The 23,203-nt window shown below is 30.8% G+C and overlaps 1 protein-coding gene across 2 annotated transcripts in view; it reads right to left on the bottom strand.

Moving 5' to 3' along the window:
* LOC115875850 (neuroglobin-like) overlaps window positions 1-22,612 on the bottom strand; it is a 126,127-nt gene extending 103,515 nt beyond the window's left edge. For both annotated transcript variants that reach the window (XM_030891383.1, XM_030891384.1), the window contains exon 1: window positions 22,297-22,612. The gene's annotated coding sequence lies outside the window, so the exon portion shown is untranslated. The remainder of the gene's footprint in view (window positions 1-22,296) is intronic.
* Between the last annotated feature and the right edge of the window lie 591 nt (window positions 22,613-23,203).

Below are 23,203 nucleotides of genomic sequence, written 5' to 3'. Positions count from 1 at the left end.
TTTAAAATTATGAAGTTTTCTTGTAGATGATAATTTGTAAAGTTTAAACAATTTTTATACAGTGTTTTAACGAAGTTTAGTAAAACAAATAATACACTGATAGAAAAAAGTACTTTATTATTATTCCGTCATGGATTCCAATAGTATTTATTTATCATGAATAAAATTAATTTTATATTAATATTTTAGGCTTCTAAATAGTAAATTGTTAAAAGATATGCATGCATATGCATATATCTGTACTATTTAATAATCACCCCCTTATTACTTACTGATTTATTTGTTATTAATCCAATATATTTCTAAAAAACAGTTTTGTTTATCTTGTTTAACTATTAAACCAATATATTGTTATTTAATATACATAATAATATTATGTATTTATTATTAAAGAATATCTTCTCTAGATCAAACAGACTATTTTTGCATCTAAGCATTATTGATTAATAAATAGCAGTCCTGTCTCACCAATAAATCTACATAAATTTATGAAAGCTCCATTGAATTTATAATAAAACAAAGATACTATATTGTAATATAGGAATTTTTAATTCTCGGTGATGCCTTTAGCAAACCTATAGCGTCGCGTCCTAGTCGTGTCTTTTACGTTTAAGATAGAACGACGATTTTAACTCCATTTAAAAAATAAGCATGGGCGATATTCCCGAATTTTGGTTTCACTGCGGTTTTTGTGGGTATCTATATTGGTGTTCGGTGATGGTTCTTCAGTTCGTCATTCTGACTTGTGCAGATTCATTTTGTATGTGTTTACTGTTGAGAGCGTAAGAGATAGCCATTAAGCCATAAACCTTGTCCTTGGGCGTATAATCAATAACGGACTATGAGTTTCCCGAAGAAGTGTTGCATAATGGGTTTAGATGGTCGGGTGATAAAAGATTTACATGATTTGATGGATACTTCGGCAGCTTCGGCTTCCGAGTTACAAACGACGGCGGCGGCCATGACGTTGACAGGGATCGAGATATTTTTAAAAAGTAATGGTATCTATGATGAGATTAATCCTATTTTGGAAGTTAACTATATAGGGCAATACAGGTTTAATTTATGTATTTTTAGTTTTTTATATTTTTTAAATGTTATATCATTTGTTTTGTATTTATTACCTTATAGGATAATTTAGGTAAAAGTTACTGTTCTCTGTGTTTTTTATACATTCTATTTTAATAAATATTTTGTTAAATAAATTTTACACATTGTTTTAATTAAAATTAACTTAGAAAAACCTATAATATAGGCTTATAAGATATAATTATTTTAAACAAAGAGTATTTTGTTGAAAATATAGATGTATTTAATATTAATACAAAGTTTGTTTCTAAGGAACCCGAGTTAGCTATTATTGAATCAAGTACTCGTTTTATAATTAAACAATTCCGTTTTGATCCATGGTATATTAAATATAAATACACGTTGATTATGCCATATTTCAATCAGCCATGGCTTAACAATTAAGCACGTTCATTAAAAATAAATAAACCTTTCTATCAGTGTACCATACAAATAAATAAACCATAATGTAAAGTATGAATGATGTTTACATATTTGGCTTCTATTTTTTTTTGTATACAGTGTGGTTCCGAACTGTATTCCAGAAACTTCGGCAGCATATTTTGCAGATAAAAATAAGTAAAAAGTTCGTATAAATGTATGTCCAAAAATGCTTAGTTTTGGAGATACAAGGTGTAGAAGTTTGATTTTTATTTCACATAATATGCTTCGAATTATAATGTTAATATTGGGTAAAATATAATTAAGCCCTTATTTTAATGCCATAGGTGCCCGGTGGCGTAGAGGTACAGGCTCTCGTCTACCAATCTCAAGGTAGTGGGTTCGAATCTCACACCCGGCATTGCATCAGCCGACTATTTTTATTAAAATAAAAATAGTTTGGGTACCTAGGTCGACTCAGCCTTAAATTAATACTTGGGATTCACATTCCTGAGGTAATAATAGGCGGTTGAAGCGTAGTGCTAGCCACATTACCTTCCTTGTATACCGAACGGCTCTAGTATGGCAAGCTGTACCTTGCTACTCCCAAGGCGTTAAACGCTATATACGGGAGCTATTATTATTATTTTAATGCCAACCCCCTACAATAGATAGCGCCTCTAAGTTAGAATCATTTTCCAGTAAGGCAGACACAAATTTTGTGGTTGAGGACCGCGGTTCGGATTCCGCGTATACAAAGTAGGTCCCGTCCAGACAAACTTAAAATACTTTATAACCCTAGATTTTATAACAGGTGTTCCAACGAAAGGGATTGAAGAGTCCATGACAGTGACAATTGTGTCTGTCAATTTAGCTTAATAGTAAATTGTATTTTCGGTCATTTTTTACGCTGTCTGTTGAAATCTTCCTTGACTCGTTTTATTTCTGATAAATCCTTTTGAAACTCTTATTCTAGCTTTATTCTGCATTAAAATAATAACTGTATGTGATATTTTTTAATTAAAATAATGTCAAAGTGAAGAAACAGGGCAAAAATAAGGGCAATATCTTTAATGAACTCTTATTACCTGTCTTCTACCATCTTCGACAGCAAAGTAATTCCTTTTAGTTGTTAAATTCTAATTTTCAAAAGATAAAGACGACGCAGTTACGAGATGGAGGAAAAATCAATTACTTTTGTAATAGAAAATTTTAATAATCTACGTCAAGCACTTATGAACTCTATATTTTTTTCAAATGTAATTTTTGTTATTTATATCATTGTGGACAAACATTGAACGAGTCGTTCATTTGAGCGAATACTAAAAATGAATCATGAGATTCGATTCATCGCTTAGAATACGGTTCTCTCAACTGAATCGTGGCCAACACGGATCAATAAAATTTGAAGAAACGAGTCATTAAAAAGAGTCGTAAGAATTGAATCGGATCATAATGCGACTTGTTCGTTTCTACAGCTCGTTAGTCCAAAGAATCGTGAGAATTGATTCATTGCTTATAATCCGGTTCGTTCAGTTGAATCGTGGCCAATGCGGATCCATAAATTTGAACGAACGAGTCGTAAAAAAGAATCATAAGAATTGAGTCGGATCATAATGCGACTGGCTCGTTTCTACAGCTCGTTAGTCCAAAGAAGAGTAAAAATTGATTCATTATTGCTTATAATACGGTTCGTTCAATTGAATCGTGGCCAACGCGGATCCATAAATTTGAACGAACGAGTAGTAAAAAAGAATCATAAAAATTGAATCGGATCATAATACGACTGGCTCGTTTCTACAGCTCGTTAGTCCAAAAAATAGTGAGAATTGATTCATTGCTTATAATCCGGTTCGTTCAATTGAATCGTGGCCAACGCGGATCCATAAATTTGAACAAACGAGTCGTAAAAAAGAGTCGTAAGAATTGAATCGAATCATAATGCGACTCGTTCGTTTCTACGGCTCGTTAGTCCAAAGAATCGTGAGAATTGATTCATTGCTTATAATACGGTTCGTTCAATTGAATCATGGCCAACAGGGATCCACAAAATTTGAACGAACGAGTCGTAAAAAAACTCGTGAGAATTGAATCAGATCACACTGCGACTCGTTCGTTTCTACGGCTCGTTAGTCTAAAGAATCGTGAGAATTTACTTGGATGTTTGTTGCTTGTTGCTTGTGGCCTATGTATACAACAATACTTCAATGTCCTACTACCACCAATAATTAGAGAATACACATAAATATTTACGAACTTTTTATAATAAATCCTCTCTAGATGTCATTTATAAAAAATTGACACAAAACTTCAAAACTACTTCGTTCTTGATGTCAAAAATTAACACTAATTTATAGAAAGATTAAAAAAGGATAGAACGTTCCCAGACACTTTATTTCCGAAAAATTATATTTTCTCTAATTTTAAATTACTTACACTATTTAAAAATCATTTTTACTCAATATAAAAATAAATTACAACCTTCTTTCTTCTTAGGGCCAACTGACAGTAAGCGCTATTAAAAATAGAGAAATGTACGGACCAAGTAAACGACGTCTAAGCGCCAAAATTATTATCGATTGTCATTCCCCAGCCGTCTTTGACGCCGTTTTTTTTTTTTTTTTCATCGTATGATATATTTGAATGGCCTTATTTAACAATAAAAATAGGTTTAATGTAATGTGCCACTATTACCATCATATTTTCAAAAAAAACGATTGAAGTGAAGGGTCACCCTGTAAATAACAAAATAAGACAAAATAAGAAAGAAATATTACATTACCAATTAGAACTTTGTTCACATTTTATTACAAATGAGACCTGAATATTGTTTGAAAGTTATAATATTTTATTCTAACCAAAATCCATAACATAATAATATTAAATTACTTTTGAACAACTCAACTCTCGACAACTCGATTCTCGACTCTTTGTTTATCTTCCTTTGTGGTATTTTATAATTAATGTACTATTATAATAAATTAAATATCAACCATATTAATTAACAAAGTTTATAATATTAATAAAATATCAAATATTTATATTTGTAAAGAGTAATTAATGGAGTTTTAAAATTTCCAATGTTATATTTTATAAAATTTTAGTTATACAAATAATTTTACTTTTACCTTATTAGAGAACTGATCTTTATGGTTAAATAAAAAAAATATATGTGTTACGGCTAAAATTGATACTTGGTAATATTTTTTAATTTATCATCATCACCATCATCATTCTCAGCTTATTCAACCATTTCCATTTTATGGTGTAGCCTCCCTCACATGTTTAGATACTCTCTTTGCAGTTGGGCCCATTGTTGTCTATTGTTGGCTATGCGGGCCCAAGTTATCCCTGCTAATTTCCTAATATCATGGTCCCATCTCAGGTTTGGTCTTTCTCTAGGTCTCTTAATTTCTCGTGGGTACCATGCGTCTTTACTGATTGCGCTGAGCGCTTTGAAAAAAGTTGCCTTAAAGGATTGTTTTGCTTGTCGAACTGTCAGTGAAAATCTAAAAAATTGTGATTTTGTGCGTTAACTTGCTTTTTAGTGAAAATTACTACTTCTTCTATAAATTCCTCAATAAGTAATTGATAATTTACGACTTGGCAGCTATAAATATTGTTCAAAACATCGAAAATGCTGAGAAGCGTCTTTAACACTTCCCTCGTATAATAAGAATAATGACATATCCATAGAAAATAGCTTCACATAACTCAACAATAGGTTATGAAATTCACGTAACATTGACATTTTTCATTGTTACATCCGCCAGTTCATCAACTTTTGACTATTACCACAGATTAGGTATCCTATAAGTATACAGATAAAAATCTTGTCCCTAATTCGTGGTACGAAAGTTGTTTTTTATGACGATGTGCAAACGAGTCAAATTTCCTGTGCGCAAAAATAAACTCGCGTAAAATAACAATAAACAGCGTAATAGAGAGATATCGCTAAACCGAATAGCGTGCATGGACGTTAATAAGGCCAGGTGTTATTTCCTTTACGTGAGGTGGTATTAACTCTCTTCATTTATAGTTATCGGATCGGAAAGAATTCTGATCGCGTCGCGTCCGCTATTTAAACTTAACCTAACTTTGAATTTAAAACTTTGAAATTGTTTTGTTCGCTAGGTATTTTAAGGGCTAAAGTGCTTATTTCCAGTGCTTTATTGTTCAACGTCTGCCAGTAGGTTTAGGGCAACAAGCAACAAATTCTCTTAGAAGGGCTAAGTCGTCATCTGCTGTAAACCTAAGACTCTTTATAGGTTCTTTAGTATTGGAAGAGATGGAATCCATATTTTAGGCCATATTTATTTAATTAAAACTAATCCCAGCTACTTAAATATCAAATTACCTAATAAAACTAAAGTAATAATTCAAAACAATTCAAACATAACCTAAAATAAAAGATCTCGCCGGCCGGCTCCGGTTGTCAAATACCCGCACATGCCCATTTAAGCAATTTTTAAACGTTATCAGAGGTTATTTAGAAAGAGCGTTTGGTGTAATTGATCCGCAAATTACGTCAGGCGGTAACGTTATTAGCGGGTGTTGCGTTAAAAATTGACTCGCGCATATCGTAACCATGATAAGGTAACGTAAATACTGGACGCTATTCGGTTTTCCGATATCTCTCTAATACCTGTGCCGGTCAGGCGCTCTGCACAATTTTAGAGGCCATAAGTGGGCGTGCTATATGCGCAAACTAGTCACCTAACTAGTGCCCGATTCCGAAAATTGGAACCACGAAAAACAATAAAGAAAAAACAAAGATTATAATCTGTATAATCTGTGCTATTACCTACATTAGAAATTGTGATGTTGCCAATATGTGCTCAACGCGTATCCAGAATACGATTCGCATGGCAACGAGAATACCAAAATCGACTGCCTTGCGTTACGCTGATCGAATACTTGCGCTCACCGCTTTGAAAGCATACCGTTTTTATGGCAAAGTTACAGAATACGGGCCCAGGTTTCGCATGTATAGGTTATGACTTGTAATCCTGAAATGCCTCCCTAAAATTAGTAGTTTTTTCTTAACTTAGTCAATCACGACTAAACCTGCTTGTTTACACTATTAAAAATATGTAATATAGGACAATATTTAATGCTATGGAGAAATGTATAGATCATAATGTACAGGGTGTCCCACTAAGAATAGCTCTTGGCTGTATCTCGGAAAGTATTAGCCGTAGGGCCTAGGGAAAAAAAATATTTTTAACAAAAGAGGCTATGAGAATTTGCTGGAAATTATTTTCAAGTTTGTAAAACGGCCGCTAGAGGGTGCAACTGCTATGGAAAATAAGAAAATAGAATTTTTATAGAATTTTGCCTAGATAATGGGTACTATAAATAATAGCTTCATAATCTTCAGTAAATTTTGGATTTTTTTTGTTAGATTCATTTTCCCCTATCTGCTAAAATAAAGTGGTGGGGAAAGGTTAGATCTATGTTTATTTAAATGTTAATAACTCCGGACTGGATGATCAGAATCCAACAAACGAGGGCTCGTTTAAAAGAACGTTTCTTACTCTATAGTATACCATAAAAATAATAATATTAAGGTTTTGAACGTAGACGCTAGGAGGCGCTTTCTTACAATTTAACAAACATAGCGCGTTTTTTCAACAAAATTAAATATGATAGTATATGTAATTTTAGCTGGTAGTAAAGAATAGTAAAAGCTTAAAAAGTCAGCGAAAACCGCGTCTTCATATCTTCTTTCAAACCGAAGATATTAGCAAAATTATAATAAGTACCAAAAAATATGCCCTTAATTACCTTATTTTTCCAACACGGTATCAGTAGCCCTCTTGATTATGCCCATTCTATCAAAAAAATAAGATATAAACAGTTAGTTTATTTTGAAATCGACGAAATACCAGAATACCATTATACCAGATGTATTAATATCTAATAATTAAGATATTAATAACAGTGAACAAGAAACGATGATTCAGTGTTCGTTTATTTTGAAATCGACATGGTGGGCTTTGGAAAAAAGTTGCTGTTGACGTAATAGTATAAACGTCAAATTATTATTAGATCAACATTTTGATAGTCTTTTTATCTTTTGATTGCTTTTTCAAAATGACAAAAACTTCAACTACTTCAAATAATAAAGACATTTTGAAAAAGCAAATAAAATATAAAAAACGCTGCTAAGCTACACCGGGTGCGTCTCAAAAGTGGCTCACCCCTATAACTTTTTAATTTTTTCAGATAAATAAACGAGATTGGTATGTTAGTATATAACATAAATTAGGATTGATTGGTGTATTCAGTTGTTTTTGGCCACTTCCTGTTGCACCGGAAAAGACTACAACTTTTGATTTTTAAATGGCACCCTGGGTATTTTTTTACTTGATTCAATAGAAAATGACATTCTGAATATAATGACATATCATATGTCAAATTTTAAAATTCTCGCTTAATAAAAAATAGTATTTTAAAATTCAATCTAGAGTGCCACGGTTATGTTAAAAACACTGATTCTTCATTAAGGAGCCTTGGAAAAATAGGTTTGATCGTCTAATGTTTTTAGTGTCTTGTCCTGGCCAGTTAGAAAATGCTCAAATCGTATTTTTAATCATATCTCAATTTTTTCAAATAGAACCATATGCGAAAATGTCAAAAGTTGACATATGATATGTCATTCTATTCAGAGTGACATTTTCTATCGAATAAAGTAATAAAATACCGGGGGTGCCATTAAAAATCAAAAGTTGTAGTCATTTCCGGTGAAACCGGAAGTGACCAAAAACAATTGAATATGTCAATCAATCCTAATTTATGTCATATACTCACATACCAAATCTCGTTTTTTCAACTAAAAAATTAAAAAAGTTATAGAGGTGAGCCACTTTTGAGACGCACCCGGTATATAAATAAGCTATTATCTGGGTCAAAATTCTGTAAAAATTACTATTTTCTTATTTTTCATAGCAGATGCGCCCCCTAGCGGCCATTTTACAAACTTGAAAATAATTTCCAGCAATTTCTTATAGCTCGTTTAGTTATAAATATTTTTTTCCCTAAACCCTACCTCTAAGCCACTTTCCGAGATACAGCCGAGAGCTATTCTTAGTGGGACACCCGGTACAATAGTTAAGTACTTAAGCTTAAGAGGGTATAAAAAGGAATTACAAAATACAAAAAGAATGAAAATTATTCAAAAGCTTTTCCCACTCATAAAAATACTTCCTCTACCTTTTTTTGTATTCATATTGTATCCCTTGCATCCCTGAAAATGTTATTATTCTCATCACCTCGACGTAAAAACTTTCCATCTCGTAAATCTTCAGCCGGAAGTTTGAAAAACATACATCAAAATCTCATTAAGACTTTCTTTTTTCAAATATTTCAACGAAAAATTTATCAAAAAAAGGTTAAAGAATAAATTCAGTGCTAAACAATAAAAAACAATATAATTTATATTTATTACCTCCTAAATTTATATCTTGTTGAAAATGATTAATATTAGGAAATTTAATGAATTACTCATTTAGCCCAGAATTTTACTTTATACCGGGTGCATCTCAAAAGTGGCGCACCCGTATAACTTTTTTTTTCAGATAAAAAAACGAGATTGCTCCGGGGTTGTTTTCATTCGTCTCAAGACCTCGACCTGTTTGTGACCTTTATCCGTCCACGGTATTCTCAGGATTCTCCTGTATAGACGGAGTTCGAAGGCTTAAAGTTTTGATATGGTGTCCTCCTTTAGGGTCCAGATCTCTACGCCGTACAGGAGAACCCAGTAGACACAGCATTTTAGGAGTCTTGTCTTTATTTCTAGTAGAATTAGGTCATGGTTTTTAAAGACTGCGTTCATGGTTAAGAAAGCGCTTTTAACTTTTCCAATTCTGCACTTGACTTCTTGCGAGTTGTCCCACGATTCATTAATCATAGTGCCCAGGTAAGTATATTGTGAGAATCGCTCAATTCTCGATTGGTTTATGTGCATGTACAAGTGAACTCCCGTAATCTTGTTCTTGCTGATGACCGTGAATTTGATTTTACTTCACTCAGAAAAAAATGTATTGTAAAATGCACAATAAATCACGTTAAAATAATTAACTCGTTCTATGGAATTCGATTTACCTAATTATTTGTTTCATAATTTCATAAACGATTGCTGCTAATATAATATTGTTTTATACAGGGTGTTTCAAAACAAATGCGAAAAACTTCAGGGGGTGATTCCTTGTTCAAAATAAAGGGTAGTTTGCTTTATAAACGTTGGGTCAAAAGTCAACCATTAGGAAGATATCGCGGTACAAAGATGGCGGAAAAATAATGTTTTTATTTTTTATCTTGAAAACGAAAAGAGATAGACTAATGAAATTTTGCGGAAGCATTACTGTTATGAAAACACACTTTCTGGTAATTTTTTTACTTTTTTAAAATGAGTGGAAGGGGTTGAAATAAACTACCCCTATCATTCCTGTTAATAAAATTTAAAGAAAAATCTTATCAAACACATGCAAAAAAAATTAATTTTGATAGTTTAGTTTATTTAGAAACTTTTTTATCTCTTGTGTTTTTTTGATAAAACTCACCGATTTGAAATTAAAAAATAAAATGTAAAGCATTACATGTCAGGACAAAAAACATTTTTAGATAAAGCTAGTGGGCAGCTGTAATTTTTTTAGGAAAAAATCTAGTCGGCCGCTGTGTGTTTTTAGGATGTTTCTAATATTGTTTTATTTGACATTACCCTACTGCAGTACGTTATTATCTAGATTATTATTATTATCATTATTATCACTAGATTCTTAATCTAAAAATATTTTTAGTCCTGACGTGTAATGCTTAACATTTTATTTTTTAATTTCAAATCGGTGAGTTTTATAAAAAAAATACAAGAGGTAAAAAAGTTTCTAAACAAACTAAACTATCCAAATTAATTTTTTTGCATGTGTTCGATAAGATTTTTCTTTAAATTTCGTTAACAAGAATGATAGGGGTAGTTTATTTCAACCCCTTCCACTCATTTTAAAAAAGTGAAAAAATTACCAGAAAGTGTGTTTTCATAACAGTAATGCTTCCATAAAATTTCATTAGTCTATCTCTTTTCGTTTTCAAGATAAAAAATAAGAACATTATTTTTCCGCCATCTTTGTACCGCGATATCGCCTGATATCGCCCTAATGGTTGACTTTTGACCCAACGTTTATGAAGCAAACTACCCTTTATTTTGAACAAGGAATCACCCCCTGAAGTTTGTCGCATTTGTTTTGAAACACCCTGTATACATAATAAAAATTAAATCATTCGAAATAAAGTGAATGCCATTTTATCGGACATCTAATATTTAGTTCATTTAAAGTAATCATTAACCTATATGTTTTAAAAGAACCACGTTCAAAATAAACTGGCATTGCCTTGTTATTTTTGAAAAGTGTTGCTTGTCTATTTATTCCAATACGTCCTTATAATAAATTTATTTTAAGCACGAGATTATTTTATTTCTATAAGAATTGCTAACAATTTAAATACATTTCTAGTAGGCTTTTGCCACGTGATTAATATGTTCCAATAGAAAGTCATGCATTCGAGGTGGACCACGAAAGATGGTGTGTGGCAGGATTGACGGGATAAGCCCCATCAGCCACACATTGTTGTATAATTTTTGTTGCGTTTCATTATTTTGAATAGTACAATGGTATTTATTGTGAATGACAGTTGTTAGTGACAAAATGGAGAATTGTATCGTTTACAGGTAATGTGTTGCAGTTTTAGTAGTTGTTTAGAATGATCAAACGTTAATATTATTTCAGTAGCATTATGGCAGCCAAAGGTTCTCTTTAAAAGTGATAGAAATGATGCCGGGCCGAGGGCATTGTGATTTTGAATTTAACGCTGGACGGGTTCAACAATTCAATTTTGCAAAACGAAGTCAAGCTAGCAAAATTGTTAAAAAAGTGGAACTTACTACAGTTCGTACCAATAATCATGTACCGTATGATCGAATAAAAACGGCGTCAGCGATGGCTATGAAATGAAGATCACTGTCATTTTATATGTAAAATTATACGGGAAATGTCAGCGATTGTCATTTCCCAGCCAACTGGACGCCGTTTTTTTTTTCGATCATACGGTATATTCTGTATAGAAAAATTGTCTGTTTCAGGTTAACTCCAGTTTTAAGATGGAGAAAAGTATGTCATATATTTAATTAAAGGTTGTTTTTTTTTAGAATCTCTGTGAGCTATGAAGGAATCTTATAAAGGCAGATCAATTCCAGGACACTACAAAAACCGTTCGTTACTAGACAAAATTTACCGGGATACCCCTATACTTTTTTACTTTAGAAGACATTCAATACAATAATTGTATTCACCTACTTATCACCAAAAAAAAAAGAAATAAAGTTATTTTACTAATAAATTTGATATTTATTTCATTTAAATTGTTACAGCGCTTTCAGATGGAGCGGGCCGTCCGCGACGGACCGTCCGTCGTGTTTTTTCAAGATAGCCGTCTGACGAACTCCGTCGGACGAAGCATACGCGCCCATGTGAAATTGTTCATATAAACTCATGGTACTTGCTAGAAGTAGCGGACGGTCCGTCGCGGACGCTCCGCTCCATCTGAAAGTGCTGTTAGTACTGATCCTATTCGATTAAAATCGACTGAAACACGACTTTAAACAAAGTGACATATTCATAAATCATTAAGCATTGAACTTCAAAATATAAAGAGAAAGGCTTGAAATAAAAGGACTGTATTTGTAAAACGAAAGGAAAACGCTAATAAACAAATATATATTTCTTTAAATCAAACAGGCAGCATTTTTATTTTAAATCTGATATACCACTAACTACAACTAACTATCATGCATGTTTCATATGTACGAGTATATTCATAAAATCAATAGATGTCTTATTAATTCAATTATGACCATTAATGAGGCCAAAATATGTTTGATTTTATTTGATTAATTAGCATTTTTTTTTTGATTTTACGCTTTTTCTCTCAGTGTTGTATTTATGTCGAGAGTCCATACTTCGTACTAGGTTCTGTTACATTATTCATCAGATTCTGAAACCCTTCAATGGTATCGGCAAACACTACTGTATCCCCAGCATAGCGCAGGTTAGGTTTGAGTGATGAGAAATTTTAATGTACCGAAGTTTTAGTCAGTAGTTTTAATAAGAAAATATCACTTAAAAGTAGGAAATTACAAAAAGTATAAACTTTTTTAAATTTTTATTATTCGTAACAGTAAAAAATAGAAACTGTACTTCACCTAAAAAGGTTCTGCTTCCTGCGGTATTAAAATATTTCCTGCATCAACATTGTTAATTAATTTTTGAAATTCAGACAGCGTCTCTAAAATTACTTTGGAGACTTCCGGGCGATAGACAGTTAAATTTTGCTTTTCATTATTATTTTAATGCTTTTAATTTCTTATTTAAGAATTAAAAAAAATGTAATAAGATGCAAAAAAGAAAAAAATGATAATAAATGTAATAAAATCTATAAGTATACCGGGTGGCGTCCCAAAATTGGCTTACCCCTATAACTTTTTTATTTTTTTAGATAGAAAAACGAAATTTGGTACGTTAGTATATGACATAAATTGGGATTGATTGACGTATTCAGTTGTTTTTAGTCACTTCCTGTTTCACCGGAAATGACTACAACTTTTGATTTTTAAATGGCACTCTGGGTATATTTCTACTTTATACGATAGAAAATGACACTCTGAATAGAATGACATATCATATGTCAACTTTTGACATTTTCGAATATGGTTTATTTGTAGTAACATGCGATTCATAACGACAATTTGACTCGAAATACGAAGTATGTAGTACCAAATTATTCCTAAAAAAATGCCTTTTCGAAATATGCTAATGAACCACCCTCATTTCATTTGAAAAAATTGAAATATGATTAATAATACGATTTAGATATCTTATAACCGGCCAGGAGAAGACACGAAAGACATTAGATGATCAAATCTATTTTTCCCACTCTAGATTGAAATTTAAAATACGATTAATTTTAAAGCGAAAATGTGAAAACTTGACTTATGATATGTCATTCTAATCAGAGTGTAATTTTCTATCGTATAAAGTAAAAATATCGAGGGTGCCATTTAAAAATCAAAAGTTGAAGTCATTTCCGGTGAAACAGAAAGTGGCCAAAAACAGTTGAATTCGTCAATCAATCCTAAGTTATGTCATATACCAAATATATATTTATATCATATATTGACATCATACCAAATCTTGTTTTTTTATCTGAAAAAAGAAATGTATAGGGGTGAGCCACTTTCGAGACGCACCCGGTATATTCGACGTCAGCTTTAAATACACAGGGATCCCGGGATTTCGGGATCCTAGTTTGGAAACCCTAGTAACAAATAACACCAAATTGTTTTCAGAAACACTGGTATCCCATCAGAACATAAAAAAAACTTCAAAACAACCTGAATCTAAAGAAATAAGAGAAGACAAGTGAGGAAATGAATAAGTGAAGTTAAAATAAAATAAGTGTGACACTTTTAATATTTTAAAAATTTGATAATGTCGATATAACAAATTATATGGTTGTCAAGTAAATAACTATACTTACTAACAGTTAGGATAGATATTAATAATAGAAATAATTGAAAACCAGTTCATATTATATTGATAGTGATAATATATGATATTTTCTGCTAAATATAAACTGTTCAAACAATGCTAAATGTTAAGTTAATAAGTGTAGAAATTTATTGTTGACAATGATAAGTAGCGTAATAGAATTCACGTTTTGTGTTATATACATTTAATTTAGATTTTAACCAATATAATTATATAAAATTGCAAATGTATGTTAATACCCGCAGGTTCGGCAGGTTTATTTTAATTATTATAGTAGGTAACTATTACAATAATTTGGTGCAATAATTATTAACCTCTGTAATAGTGATGGGCATTACAATTCTTTTTAGAGAATCGGACACACGATTCAACACATTTTTTGTTTGCTCTCTGTGTACTGTAAACTAGTGATGGGATAACTCGAGCAAAAATTCGCTCGAGTACTCGATTATTGAAATAACCCATATCGCTCGATTATGAACGAGCGAAGCATGTGGCGACTTACGAGCGATGAACGCAAGCGATCCTAGAATGAAATAAATTGAAATCCGATTTTAATGTGACATACTCAATAAAAAGCCGAGCGAATTTTCAACAAACATTACAGGTAGCAAATTTATACGACGTTATCCGTTGCATATCTGAGGGACAAAATTTTACGACCTACATCGGCAATGCTTTGAAATAAACTAAATCAAGCGATCCGATCAAGCGAATCGCTCGTCGCTTGCTACTTGCCATTCATCACCGGAAGAATATGTGCCCTGCGCACGCAACTTACTGCTTGGCGCTTGGCGTTAACGAGTACTTACAATAAGCGATGGGCGAAAAAACGCATTTTTAAATACGAATCGCTTGAAACTCGAGTACTCGATTATTGAAATTAATCGATTTTTCCCATCACTACTGTAAACCGTCTAACAAAAAAAGCTTAGAAACATAATTTGTTTTAAAATCTTTGAAGATTCTGAAAATATCTTTTGAAGAAAAATCGCAGTGTACAATTTTTTTCTTCAAAAATATTCAGTACTAATCCGTAGCACTGGTGAAAATTTGAGAATTTTTTTTCCAAAAATGTTATTATTGTTAATAATGAAAATACGTGTACCAAATTTCATAAAAATATCAGAATAGGCTTCAAAGGTACTATGAAAAAAAAAATTTTTTTTTCTTAAATCTTTGACACCCTGTATCTGTAAAATGAAACATTTTAGAACACTTGTTTATATGCTGAGCTGTTGACCTTAAAAATACTTGAAAAATCATCCTGTGAAATACCGGCTACTTATTCCGAAACACTGTGTATATTCTAATCTAAAATATCTAGAAAGTTACTTAATAGATAAGGTTTTTGTTTTAATTTTTTCCAAGGTAAATTATTTTTATTTTTAGATTATAAATTTGGATACGTATCTTTGTTTAACTCGATAATTATGTAAACAATATAAAACAGATCCGGGGTTATATTCTATGAAAAAAATAGTAATTTATACTTATTAAAGAAGTATGAAAAAATGCAAATTGTGGGTGACAAGTTCATTTCGCTCTTAAAAATTAACCAAGGCATGTGTTGACATGAGCCAAAAAACAAAATCCTCAGGAGACAATTCTGACCGAAAAATAATGAACAGAAAAATTTGCGGTGTTTTAAAGTAAAGGTAAAAAGCAACTCTACGATTAACCCTGTATAATAAGCCAAAAGCCAAACATTAAAGTTTATAAAAATCTGAGCTGACGGAATGATATATGCAGATACTAAAAGAAATCATAAAAATAGGTATAAAATAAAAAAATAAAACACCTTAAATTTGACGAAAAATTTTTCCGTTGGGTTTTTTTGAACCTGAGTGTAATTATACAGAGTGAGTCTTGAGTCTTAAATAAGTGCAAATATTTCCAGGGCTGGTAGATCTCGATAAAAGAAACATTTTTTCTCATTCCTATTTTTCAAATAAGTCCAACATAACCGAGTTATTTTAGTTTCCAAAATTTCCAAAAAAAAATATTTTTTTCCTAAATTTTGAGAACCACTATTTACTACCTATGCTGCCATATTATGAAGAAATTATGTTTTTTAATTAAAAAATTTTAAAAATTCGAAATTTTCAAAGAAATGTATACGCTAAAAAACTCATAACGTGTTTCTGAGATCTAAATATACTACCCATAAAATATTTGCATTTAGGTATTTAAGATTTACCCTGCACCTATTTACTATACCGGGTGCGAGTCTCAAAAAGGGTGCATCTCATCTACATATACAGGGTGACATTTTGAAATCGAACAGTATTTAATATTACCTCTACCGATGATAGTATAAAAATTTGGCGAAATACGTCAATTTACATATCAAGGGGTACAATTTTTGAGGCATTTGTTGTCGTGTTACCTTCAAACTTTTGACCCCCAGGGCACCTACCCCAAAAATTTTAAATGGCAACCCCTATTTCTTTTACCATTTTTGTGTTCCTTATAAAATTCTCAAAAAAATAATGCAGTTTATGTAGAATTCTATTCAATTCTTTTCGGACACTCCCTGTTTCACCGGAAATAACTACAACTTTTGATTTTTAAATAACACCCTCGGTATTTTTTATTTTTTTCGATACAAAAGGACACTCTGAATAGAATGACATATCATATATCAACTTTTGACATTTTCAAAAGACATTTGAAATTATAACATGCGGTTCAAAACGACAATTTGACTTGAAATACCAAGTGTGTGGTATCAAATTATTCGTAAAAAAAATTATTTTTCCAAGTAAGCTAATGAGCCACCCTTGTTCAATTTGAAAATATTGAGATATGATTATAAATTAAATAATTATTATTTAAATAATTTTAACCGACCAGGACAAGACACGAAAAACATTCGACGATCAAATCTATTTTTCCAAAGCTCCTTCACTAAAAATTAGTGCTTTTAACACAGCCATGGAACACAGCTAGAATAAAATTTAAAATACGATTTTTTAAGTGAAAAAGTCAAAAGTTGACATATGTCATTCTATTTAGAATGTCATTTTCTATCGAATAAAGTAAAAATTTACCGAGCGTGCCATTTAAAAATCAAAAGTTGTAGTAATTTCCGATGAAACAGGAAGTAATTTCCGATGAAAACAATTGAATATGTCAATCAATCCAAATTTATGTCATCAACTAAAATACCAAATCTCGTTTTTTATCTAAAAAAAATAAAACAGTTATAGGGGTGAGTCACTTTTGAGACGCACCCGGTATATAAAAAATACGATTTTACTTAACTGTTTTAGTAGCTCTTTCTATATTTTTATTAATAAATAATTTCAATAAATTTGTTGATTAACAATTGTCGATTTACAATAAATTAATTAATTAATTTTTCAAAAATTCAAATCGGTTTTAAAACAGCCTTATCTCGTATATACAGGGTGTTTCCTACGATGTTCTCTATGGGCATCTCGGGAACTACTGGAGATAGAGAATCGGTTAAATGGAGAAAGAATTGCAGTTTTGTGGAGTCATAAATAAGCGCCTTTCAGATTTTTGAAAATGTTCATGGCTTACTAGATATTTCGATCTAGATATTTCGAAAACAAATTTTGACTATTTTAAAAACTGTCCCTAATTCCATTATAATCTATTTTAGACAAAAAGTGTTCAGATAGAAGTTGTAGATAATCATATTTCTAATGAGATTGTGTTCGCCGATTTTTTCTCAACTTTTCTTGGCCATACAGTTTCCAGGATACGTTGACCGCTAAAAGTTACTTACGTTTTTTAGAGAACAGTTTTCAATTTTGTTATGATTTATAACTTATAAAAAGACAAAATATATTATTAAACAGCTCTTTACAATTTATAAAATTATTTAAAAAATAATATCACTACATACACTTTAAGTTATATTAGAAAATGTTCAAAAAATCTGCAATTGTTTTGAGTACATAAATCATCTTTTTAAATAAGCATCTTTTTAAAACTGAATTTCTAGCTATTCTCACAGAACGGCCGGTCGACTTAATTAAACTGCTCCTGTGCCGTCTCTTCGAGTGCCTCTCTTAATTCATAAGTTCTTTGTAAACCTTGTTGTTAACCATACTAAAAATGGATAGGTCAGGTAACCGAGGAGACCCATGCAATTTCCCTCATGCACCTCTTTCTATCCATGAGTCTACATAATTATGATGGTGTGTCATAATGAAAGTGTGTCATAATGAAAGTCATGTTGGAACCACTCTATTAATGCGCGAGAAATTTAACTTTTCTAACATGTCTTGAAAACCGTTCTCTAAAAAACGTAAGTAACGTTCCCCGTTCAACGTATCCTCGAAACTGTATGACAAAGAAAAGTTGAACAAATAATCTTACATGCTTTTCTTCATTTGAAAAACTCTTATTTACAATTTTTGTTTATTTTAATTTACAAAGATTGGATGTGACAATTTCACATTTCTGAGAGCAACGTCGATTGAACTTGTTTCCATGGCTAACTAAGTGAAATTAGTCAAGAAAGATAAGAATTGGCTATAACTCAGTAATTTTGTGAAAGAAACATATTATGGCTTATATCGCTGAAAAGCTTAAAAAATGGCGCTTTTTATGAAGTCATGGCCAACTATGGTTTCCATTTAAAAAAATATATGTTTATGCCATATGTCAAAAAAGACAGGCTTTAGAAAAAATCGGAGAACACAATCTCATTAGGGATGTGATCATCTACAACTTTTATCTGAAAATTTATGGTCTAAAATAGATTATAATGGAATTAGGGACTATTTTTAAAATAGCCAAAATTTGTTTTTTTCGAAATATCTAGTAAGCCATGAACTTCTTCAAAAATCTGAAAGGCGCATTTTTATGACCCCCGAAAACTGCAGTTCTGTCCCCATTAAACCGACTCTCTATCTCCAGTAGTTTCCGAGATACCCATAGAAAACATCGTAAGAAACTCACCCTGTATTAAACGTTGATATAAAACAATCCCTGCCCCCATATTGGTTCTACCAAAGAAGTAATTTCATATTCATTTGGCCCGTAGAATGGTAGGGAAGTAAACGGAAATAAATAAAAAAAGACGAATACATTTCCAGTAAGTACTTATGCAAACGGTTCAGGACTTATTTTAATAATGAGATTAGAAATTCAAATACGGCACCCTTTTTAAGAGAGATATATTTCTAAAAATATCCTCCCCCATTTTAAGGAGAAAGGGATAATAAAATTAAAGGGCAAAATAATTTTTAATTGCATTGCACTTCAAAAATAATTACTAACAAGAAATTATTTTTATTTTAAATAATAAGACTCATCAAAAAGTATAAGTATTTTAAATAAGATGTTCATTTTAAAGAATTGAAATTTTTTAATTTAAAATATACCGGGTGCGTCTCGAAAGTGGCTCACCCCTATAACTTTTTTATTATTTCAGATAAAAAACGCGATTTGTTATGTTAGTATATGACATAAATTAGGATTGATTGACGTATTCAATTGTTTTTGGCCACTTCCTGTTTCACCGGAAATTACTACAACTTTTGATTTTTAAATGGCACCCTCGGTATATTTCTACTTTATTCGATAGAAAATGACACTCTGAATAGAATGACATATTATATGTTAACTTTTGACATTTTCCTTTACAAACAAATCGTATTTTAAATTTCAATCTAGAGTGCCATGGCTGTGTTAAAAACACTAATTTTAATCAAGTGGCCTTGGAAAAATAGTTTTGATCATCTAATATTTTTCGTGTCTTTTCCTGGTCGGTTAAAAGATGCCCAAATCGGATTTTTAATAATATCTCAATTTTTTCAAATGGAACAAAGGTGGCTCATTAGCAAATTTGGAGGAAGCATTTTTTTATGAATAATTTGGTACCACACACTTGGTATTTCGAGTCAAATTGTCGTTATAGACCGCATGTTATAATTTAAAATAATCCATATGCGAAAATGTCAAAAGTTGACATATGATATATCATTATATTCAGAGTGTCATTTTCTATCGAATAAAGTAGAAATATACCGAGGGTGCCATTTAAAAATCAAAAGTTGTAATCATTTCCGGTGAAACAGGAAGTGACCAAAAACAATAGAATACGTCAATCAGTCCTAATTTATGTCATATACTAACATACCAAATTTCGTTTTTTAATCTGAAAAAATAAAAAAATTATTGGGGAACGACTTTTGAGACGCACCCTGTTTATAATAAATTTATTTTGAACACACTGTAGAATGTATACCTGATATATATTTTAATTACATTATCTACTTATATTTTATTACGAAAACTACTAGTACCGTATTATAAAAAAAATGGCATCAAAGACAGCTGGGGAATCACAACCGATAATAATTTTGGCGAGGTCAATCCTAGATGTGATTTACTAAAAATTGACGTAAAACTTCTCAAACACTAACACTAAATATAGAAAAAACGTCTTTTAAAAATCATCTTTACTCAATATAAAAATAAATTAGAACCATCTTAAGGCCAACTGTAAAAAATAATATTCCTAATATTTCTAATATTTTATTCTTAATATTTCCTAAAATATTTTGATTAAAAGAAAACATATAAAAGTGGGCAACGCTGTGCCGGTCAAGCTTCATCACGTGATTAAAATGTTATTTGGTATGAACTGTATATATTTTTTTTAGGAAAAAAGTTATAAAATTGTAAGAATAATATATAAATAAGTTAAAAAATAAAGCCTATGTTAAAAATAATACTTGCATAACATATTTCCATATTAAAGTTTTTAATTGATTTCTCGATATTGATAAAATTTTAATGAATATTATTATGTTGCATTTTATAAGGCATTTTACTGGACTTAAGTTTTCAATATAATTTAGTTTAATAATAAATATAATCCATGCATGTATTATAATCCACTACCCGCAAAAATGTGATACAGTTTGAAAATATATAAAAAATCAATTTTTTAATATTTAAATCCTCATTTTAAATTTAAAAAATGATTCAATAAATATAGATTTTAGGTATAGGAATAAAAATACATAATAACTTCGTTGTTTTATTATACAGAGTGAGCCTTAAATAAGTGCACATATTTACACAGTGCTAGTAGATCTCGATAAAAGAAACATTTTTTTCTTTACCGCTTTTAAAATAGGTTCAAAATAGCCAAATTTACTTACTTTGCAAATTAAAAAAAATATTTTTTACTTAAATTTTGAAAACCACTGTATCTTTTCTGTGTTTTCCATTCTCTAAATTTAATTTATTACCTATGTTGCCGTATTATCAAAATATTATGTTTTTCAACTAAAATTGAAAAAAAAATGTTTCGAAAAACATAAAATTTTCAACTCATAAGTCGTGTTATTGGAATCGAAATATATCACTTCTAAAATATGTTCACTTATTTAAAGCTCACCCTGTATAAAATATTCGGTATACTATTAGAAATATCAGAAAAACATTTAGTGTTGATACACCCAAGCAATTTAGTTTAGTTTAATTTAGTTTCATTATTTTATTATCATAAAATAAGTATTTTATGATAATAAAAGATTCACCCTGTATAAGTATACAGGGTGAAACACGAATATGAGGTTATTTCCGCAAAAAAAAATTCTGAAAATTTGGAATTTTGGAAAAAAAATGTTTTTTTAGTTTTTAGTTAAGAAAAACATAATTTCTTCATAATATGGCTAGGTATTAGATTAAATATACAAGAAAGAAAACCTAGAAAAGATCCATTGGTTCCCAAAATTTAAGCAAGTAATCATTTTTTTGGAAATTTTCAAAGTAAAATAACTCTGTTATTTTGGACTTATTTGAAAAACTGTAAAGAAGAAATATGTTTCTTTTATCGAGATCTGCCACCCGTGGAAATATTTGCACTTATTTAACACTCACCCACCCTGTACAATAATTTGCGAGTTTAAAATTGATATGGAGCAGTTTTAGAACACTTGCAGTGCCCTGTATCTAAAAATAACAGTATCGAAATTATTGCATGTTTAGATCTTCCTATTACTATTTCCTAATGCTATTTCCTAAGGCATAGGACTAATTTACATATTATTATCTAAATAGCATTGACGGTCATTCTAGTTAAAAGACGTTTTTTAAAAACAACATTGATAGTAATAATAACAAAAATAAATAAACAAAAGCTATAGTATAAAATAAATTAATTGAGTTAGCATATTTATTACTTTTATATTTTCTGTTTGAAACACATAATAAAATATAGATAAAAAACTCTTAAATAAAAGCTACATACCTCAAAATTAATACGAATCCAATCACACCGTTTTCTTTTACTCTAATACCGAACCACAATACAATATAATCACAGGAATAATAAATAGTCTAAATAGCGCATCCGTGAAGTCATTTCTACTCGAAACTCACCCTCGAAAATGCCATAAACCGTCAAATCTAACTACTATCCGATTATCCCCAGTCTTTATTTTATTTTTCCGGACCAGCGGAAGCGAGAAATACAAAACCAACGATGTTTTTCGATGTGTGGACTTTCTATATCTTCGTATGTGAGGTTTTCACGCACTGAATGCTGTTATGCTGTGCTGTGCAGCCCCAGGTTACCTGCAGGACTATGCTTGCGGCGTCGTCGATGTTCCTGCTAGCGTCGCTGCCGTTAGCAAGGAGTTTTTGAGCGGGAGCATGCGCCAAATGCTAAAAAACGTGACCGCGGTGACGTAGACTATTATCCTTTTTAAGCTCCTTCGTACGGGGGGTGTAGAAAAAGTTAAGGATATAAAGAAAGAGATTGTTTAATGTATTTCTTTTAATCGTCATAATAGTATTTTACATAATATTTCTTAGAAAATTAATATAAATAAACAAATTTTACTGTACAAATGTATCCAAAATATAGAAACTATAAACTAAAGCTTCATTCAGAACCTCGCAATTAGTGGAATAAATTAGTGGTTTGGTTTGGTTTGGTAGTCTGTTGTGTTCATAAAGAAGGCCTAATATTTAGCTTATAAAATTATCAACTTTTGATTTTTAACTACAATTTCTCTTAACGGAAGATAATTAAAAGCCAAAATGACATTTCTCGCAAATTTTGAAGTATAATTAGTGGAAAAGTTAAAAGTTTTCTACTAATTGAAAATGTCGACCACTAATTTTGACGTTCTGAATGCTTACATTGAAATCAA

Source organism: Sitophilus oryzae, unplaced genomic scaffold, assembly GCF_002938485.1.
Source record: "Sitophilus oryzae breed Bouriz unplaced genomic scaffold, Soryzae_2.0 scaffold_1396_pilon_pilon, whole genome shotgun sequence".
In the NCBI taxonomy this organism is placed as follows: Eukaryota; Metazoa; Arthropoda; class Insecta; order Coleoptera; family Curculionidae; genus Sitophilus; species Sitophilus oryzae.
The sequence above is the reverse complement of the archived record's forward strand: the minus strand, read 5'-3'. Positions and strand labels throughout refer to the sequence as shown.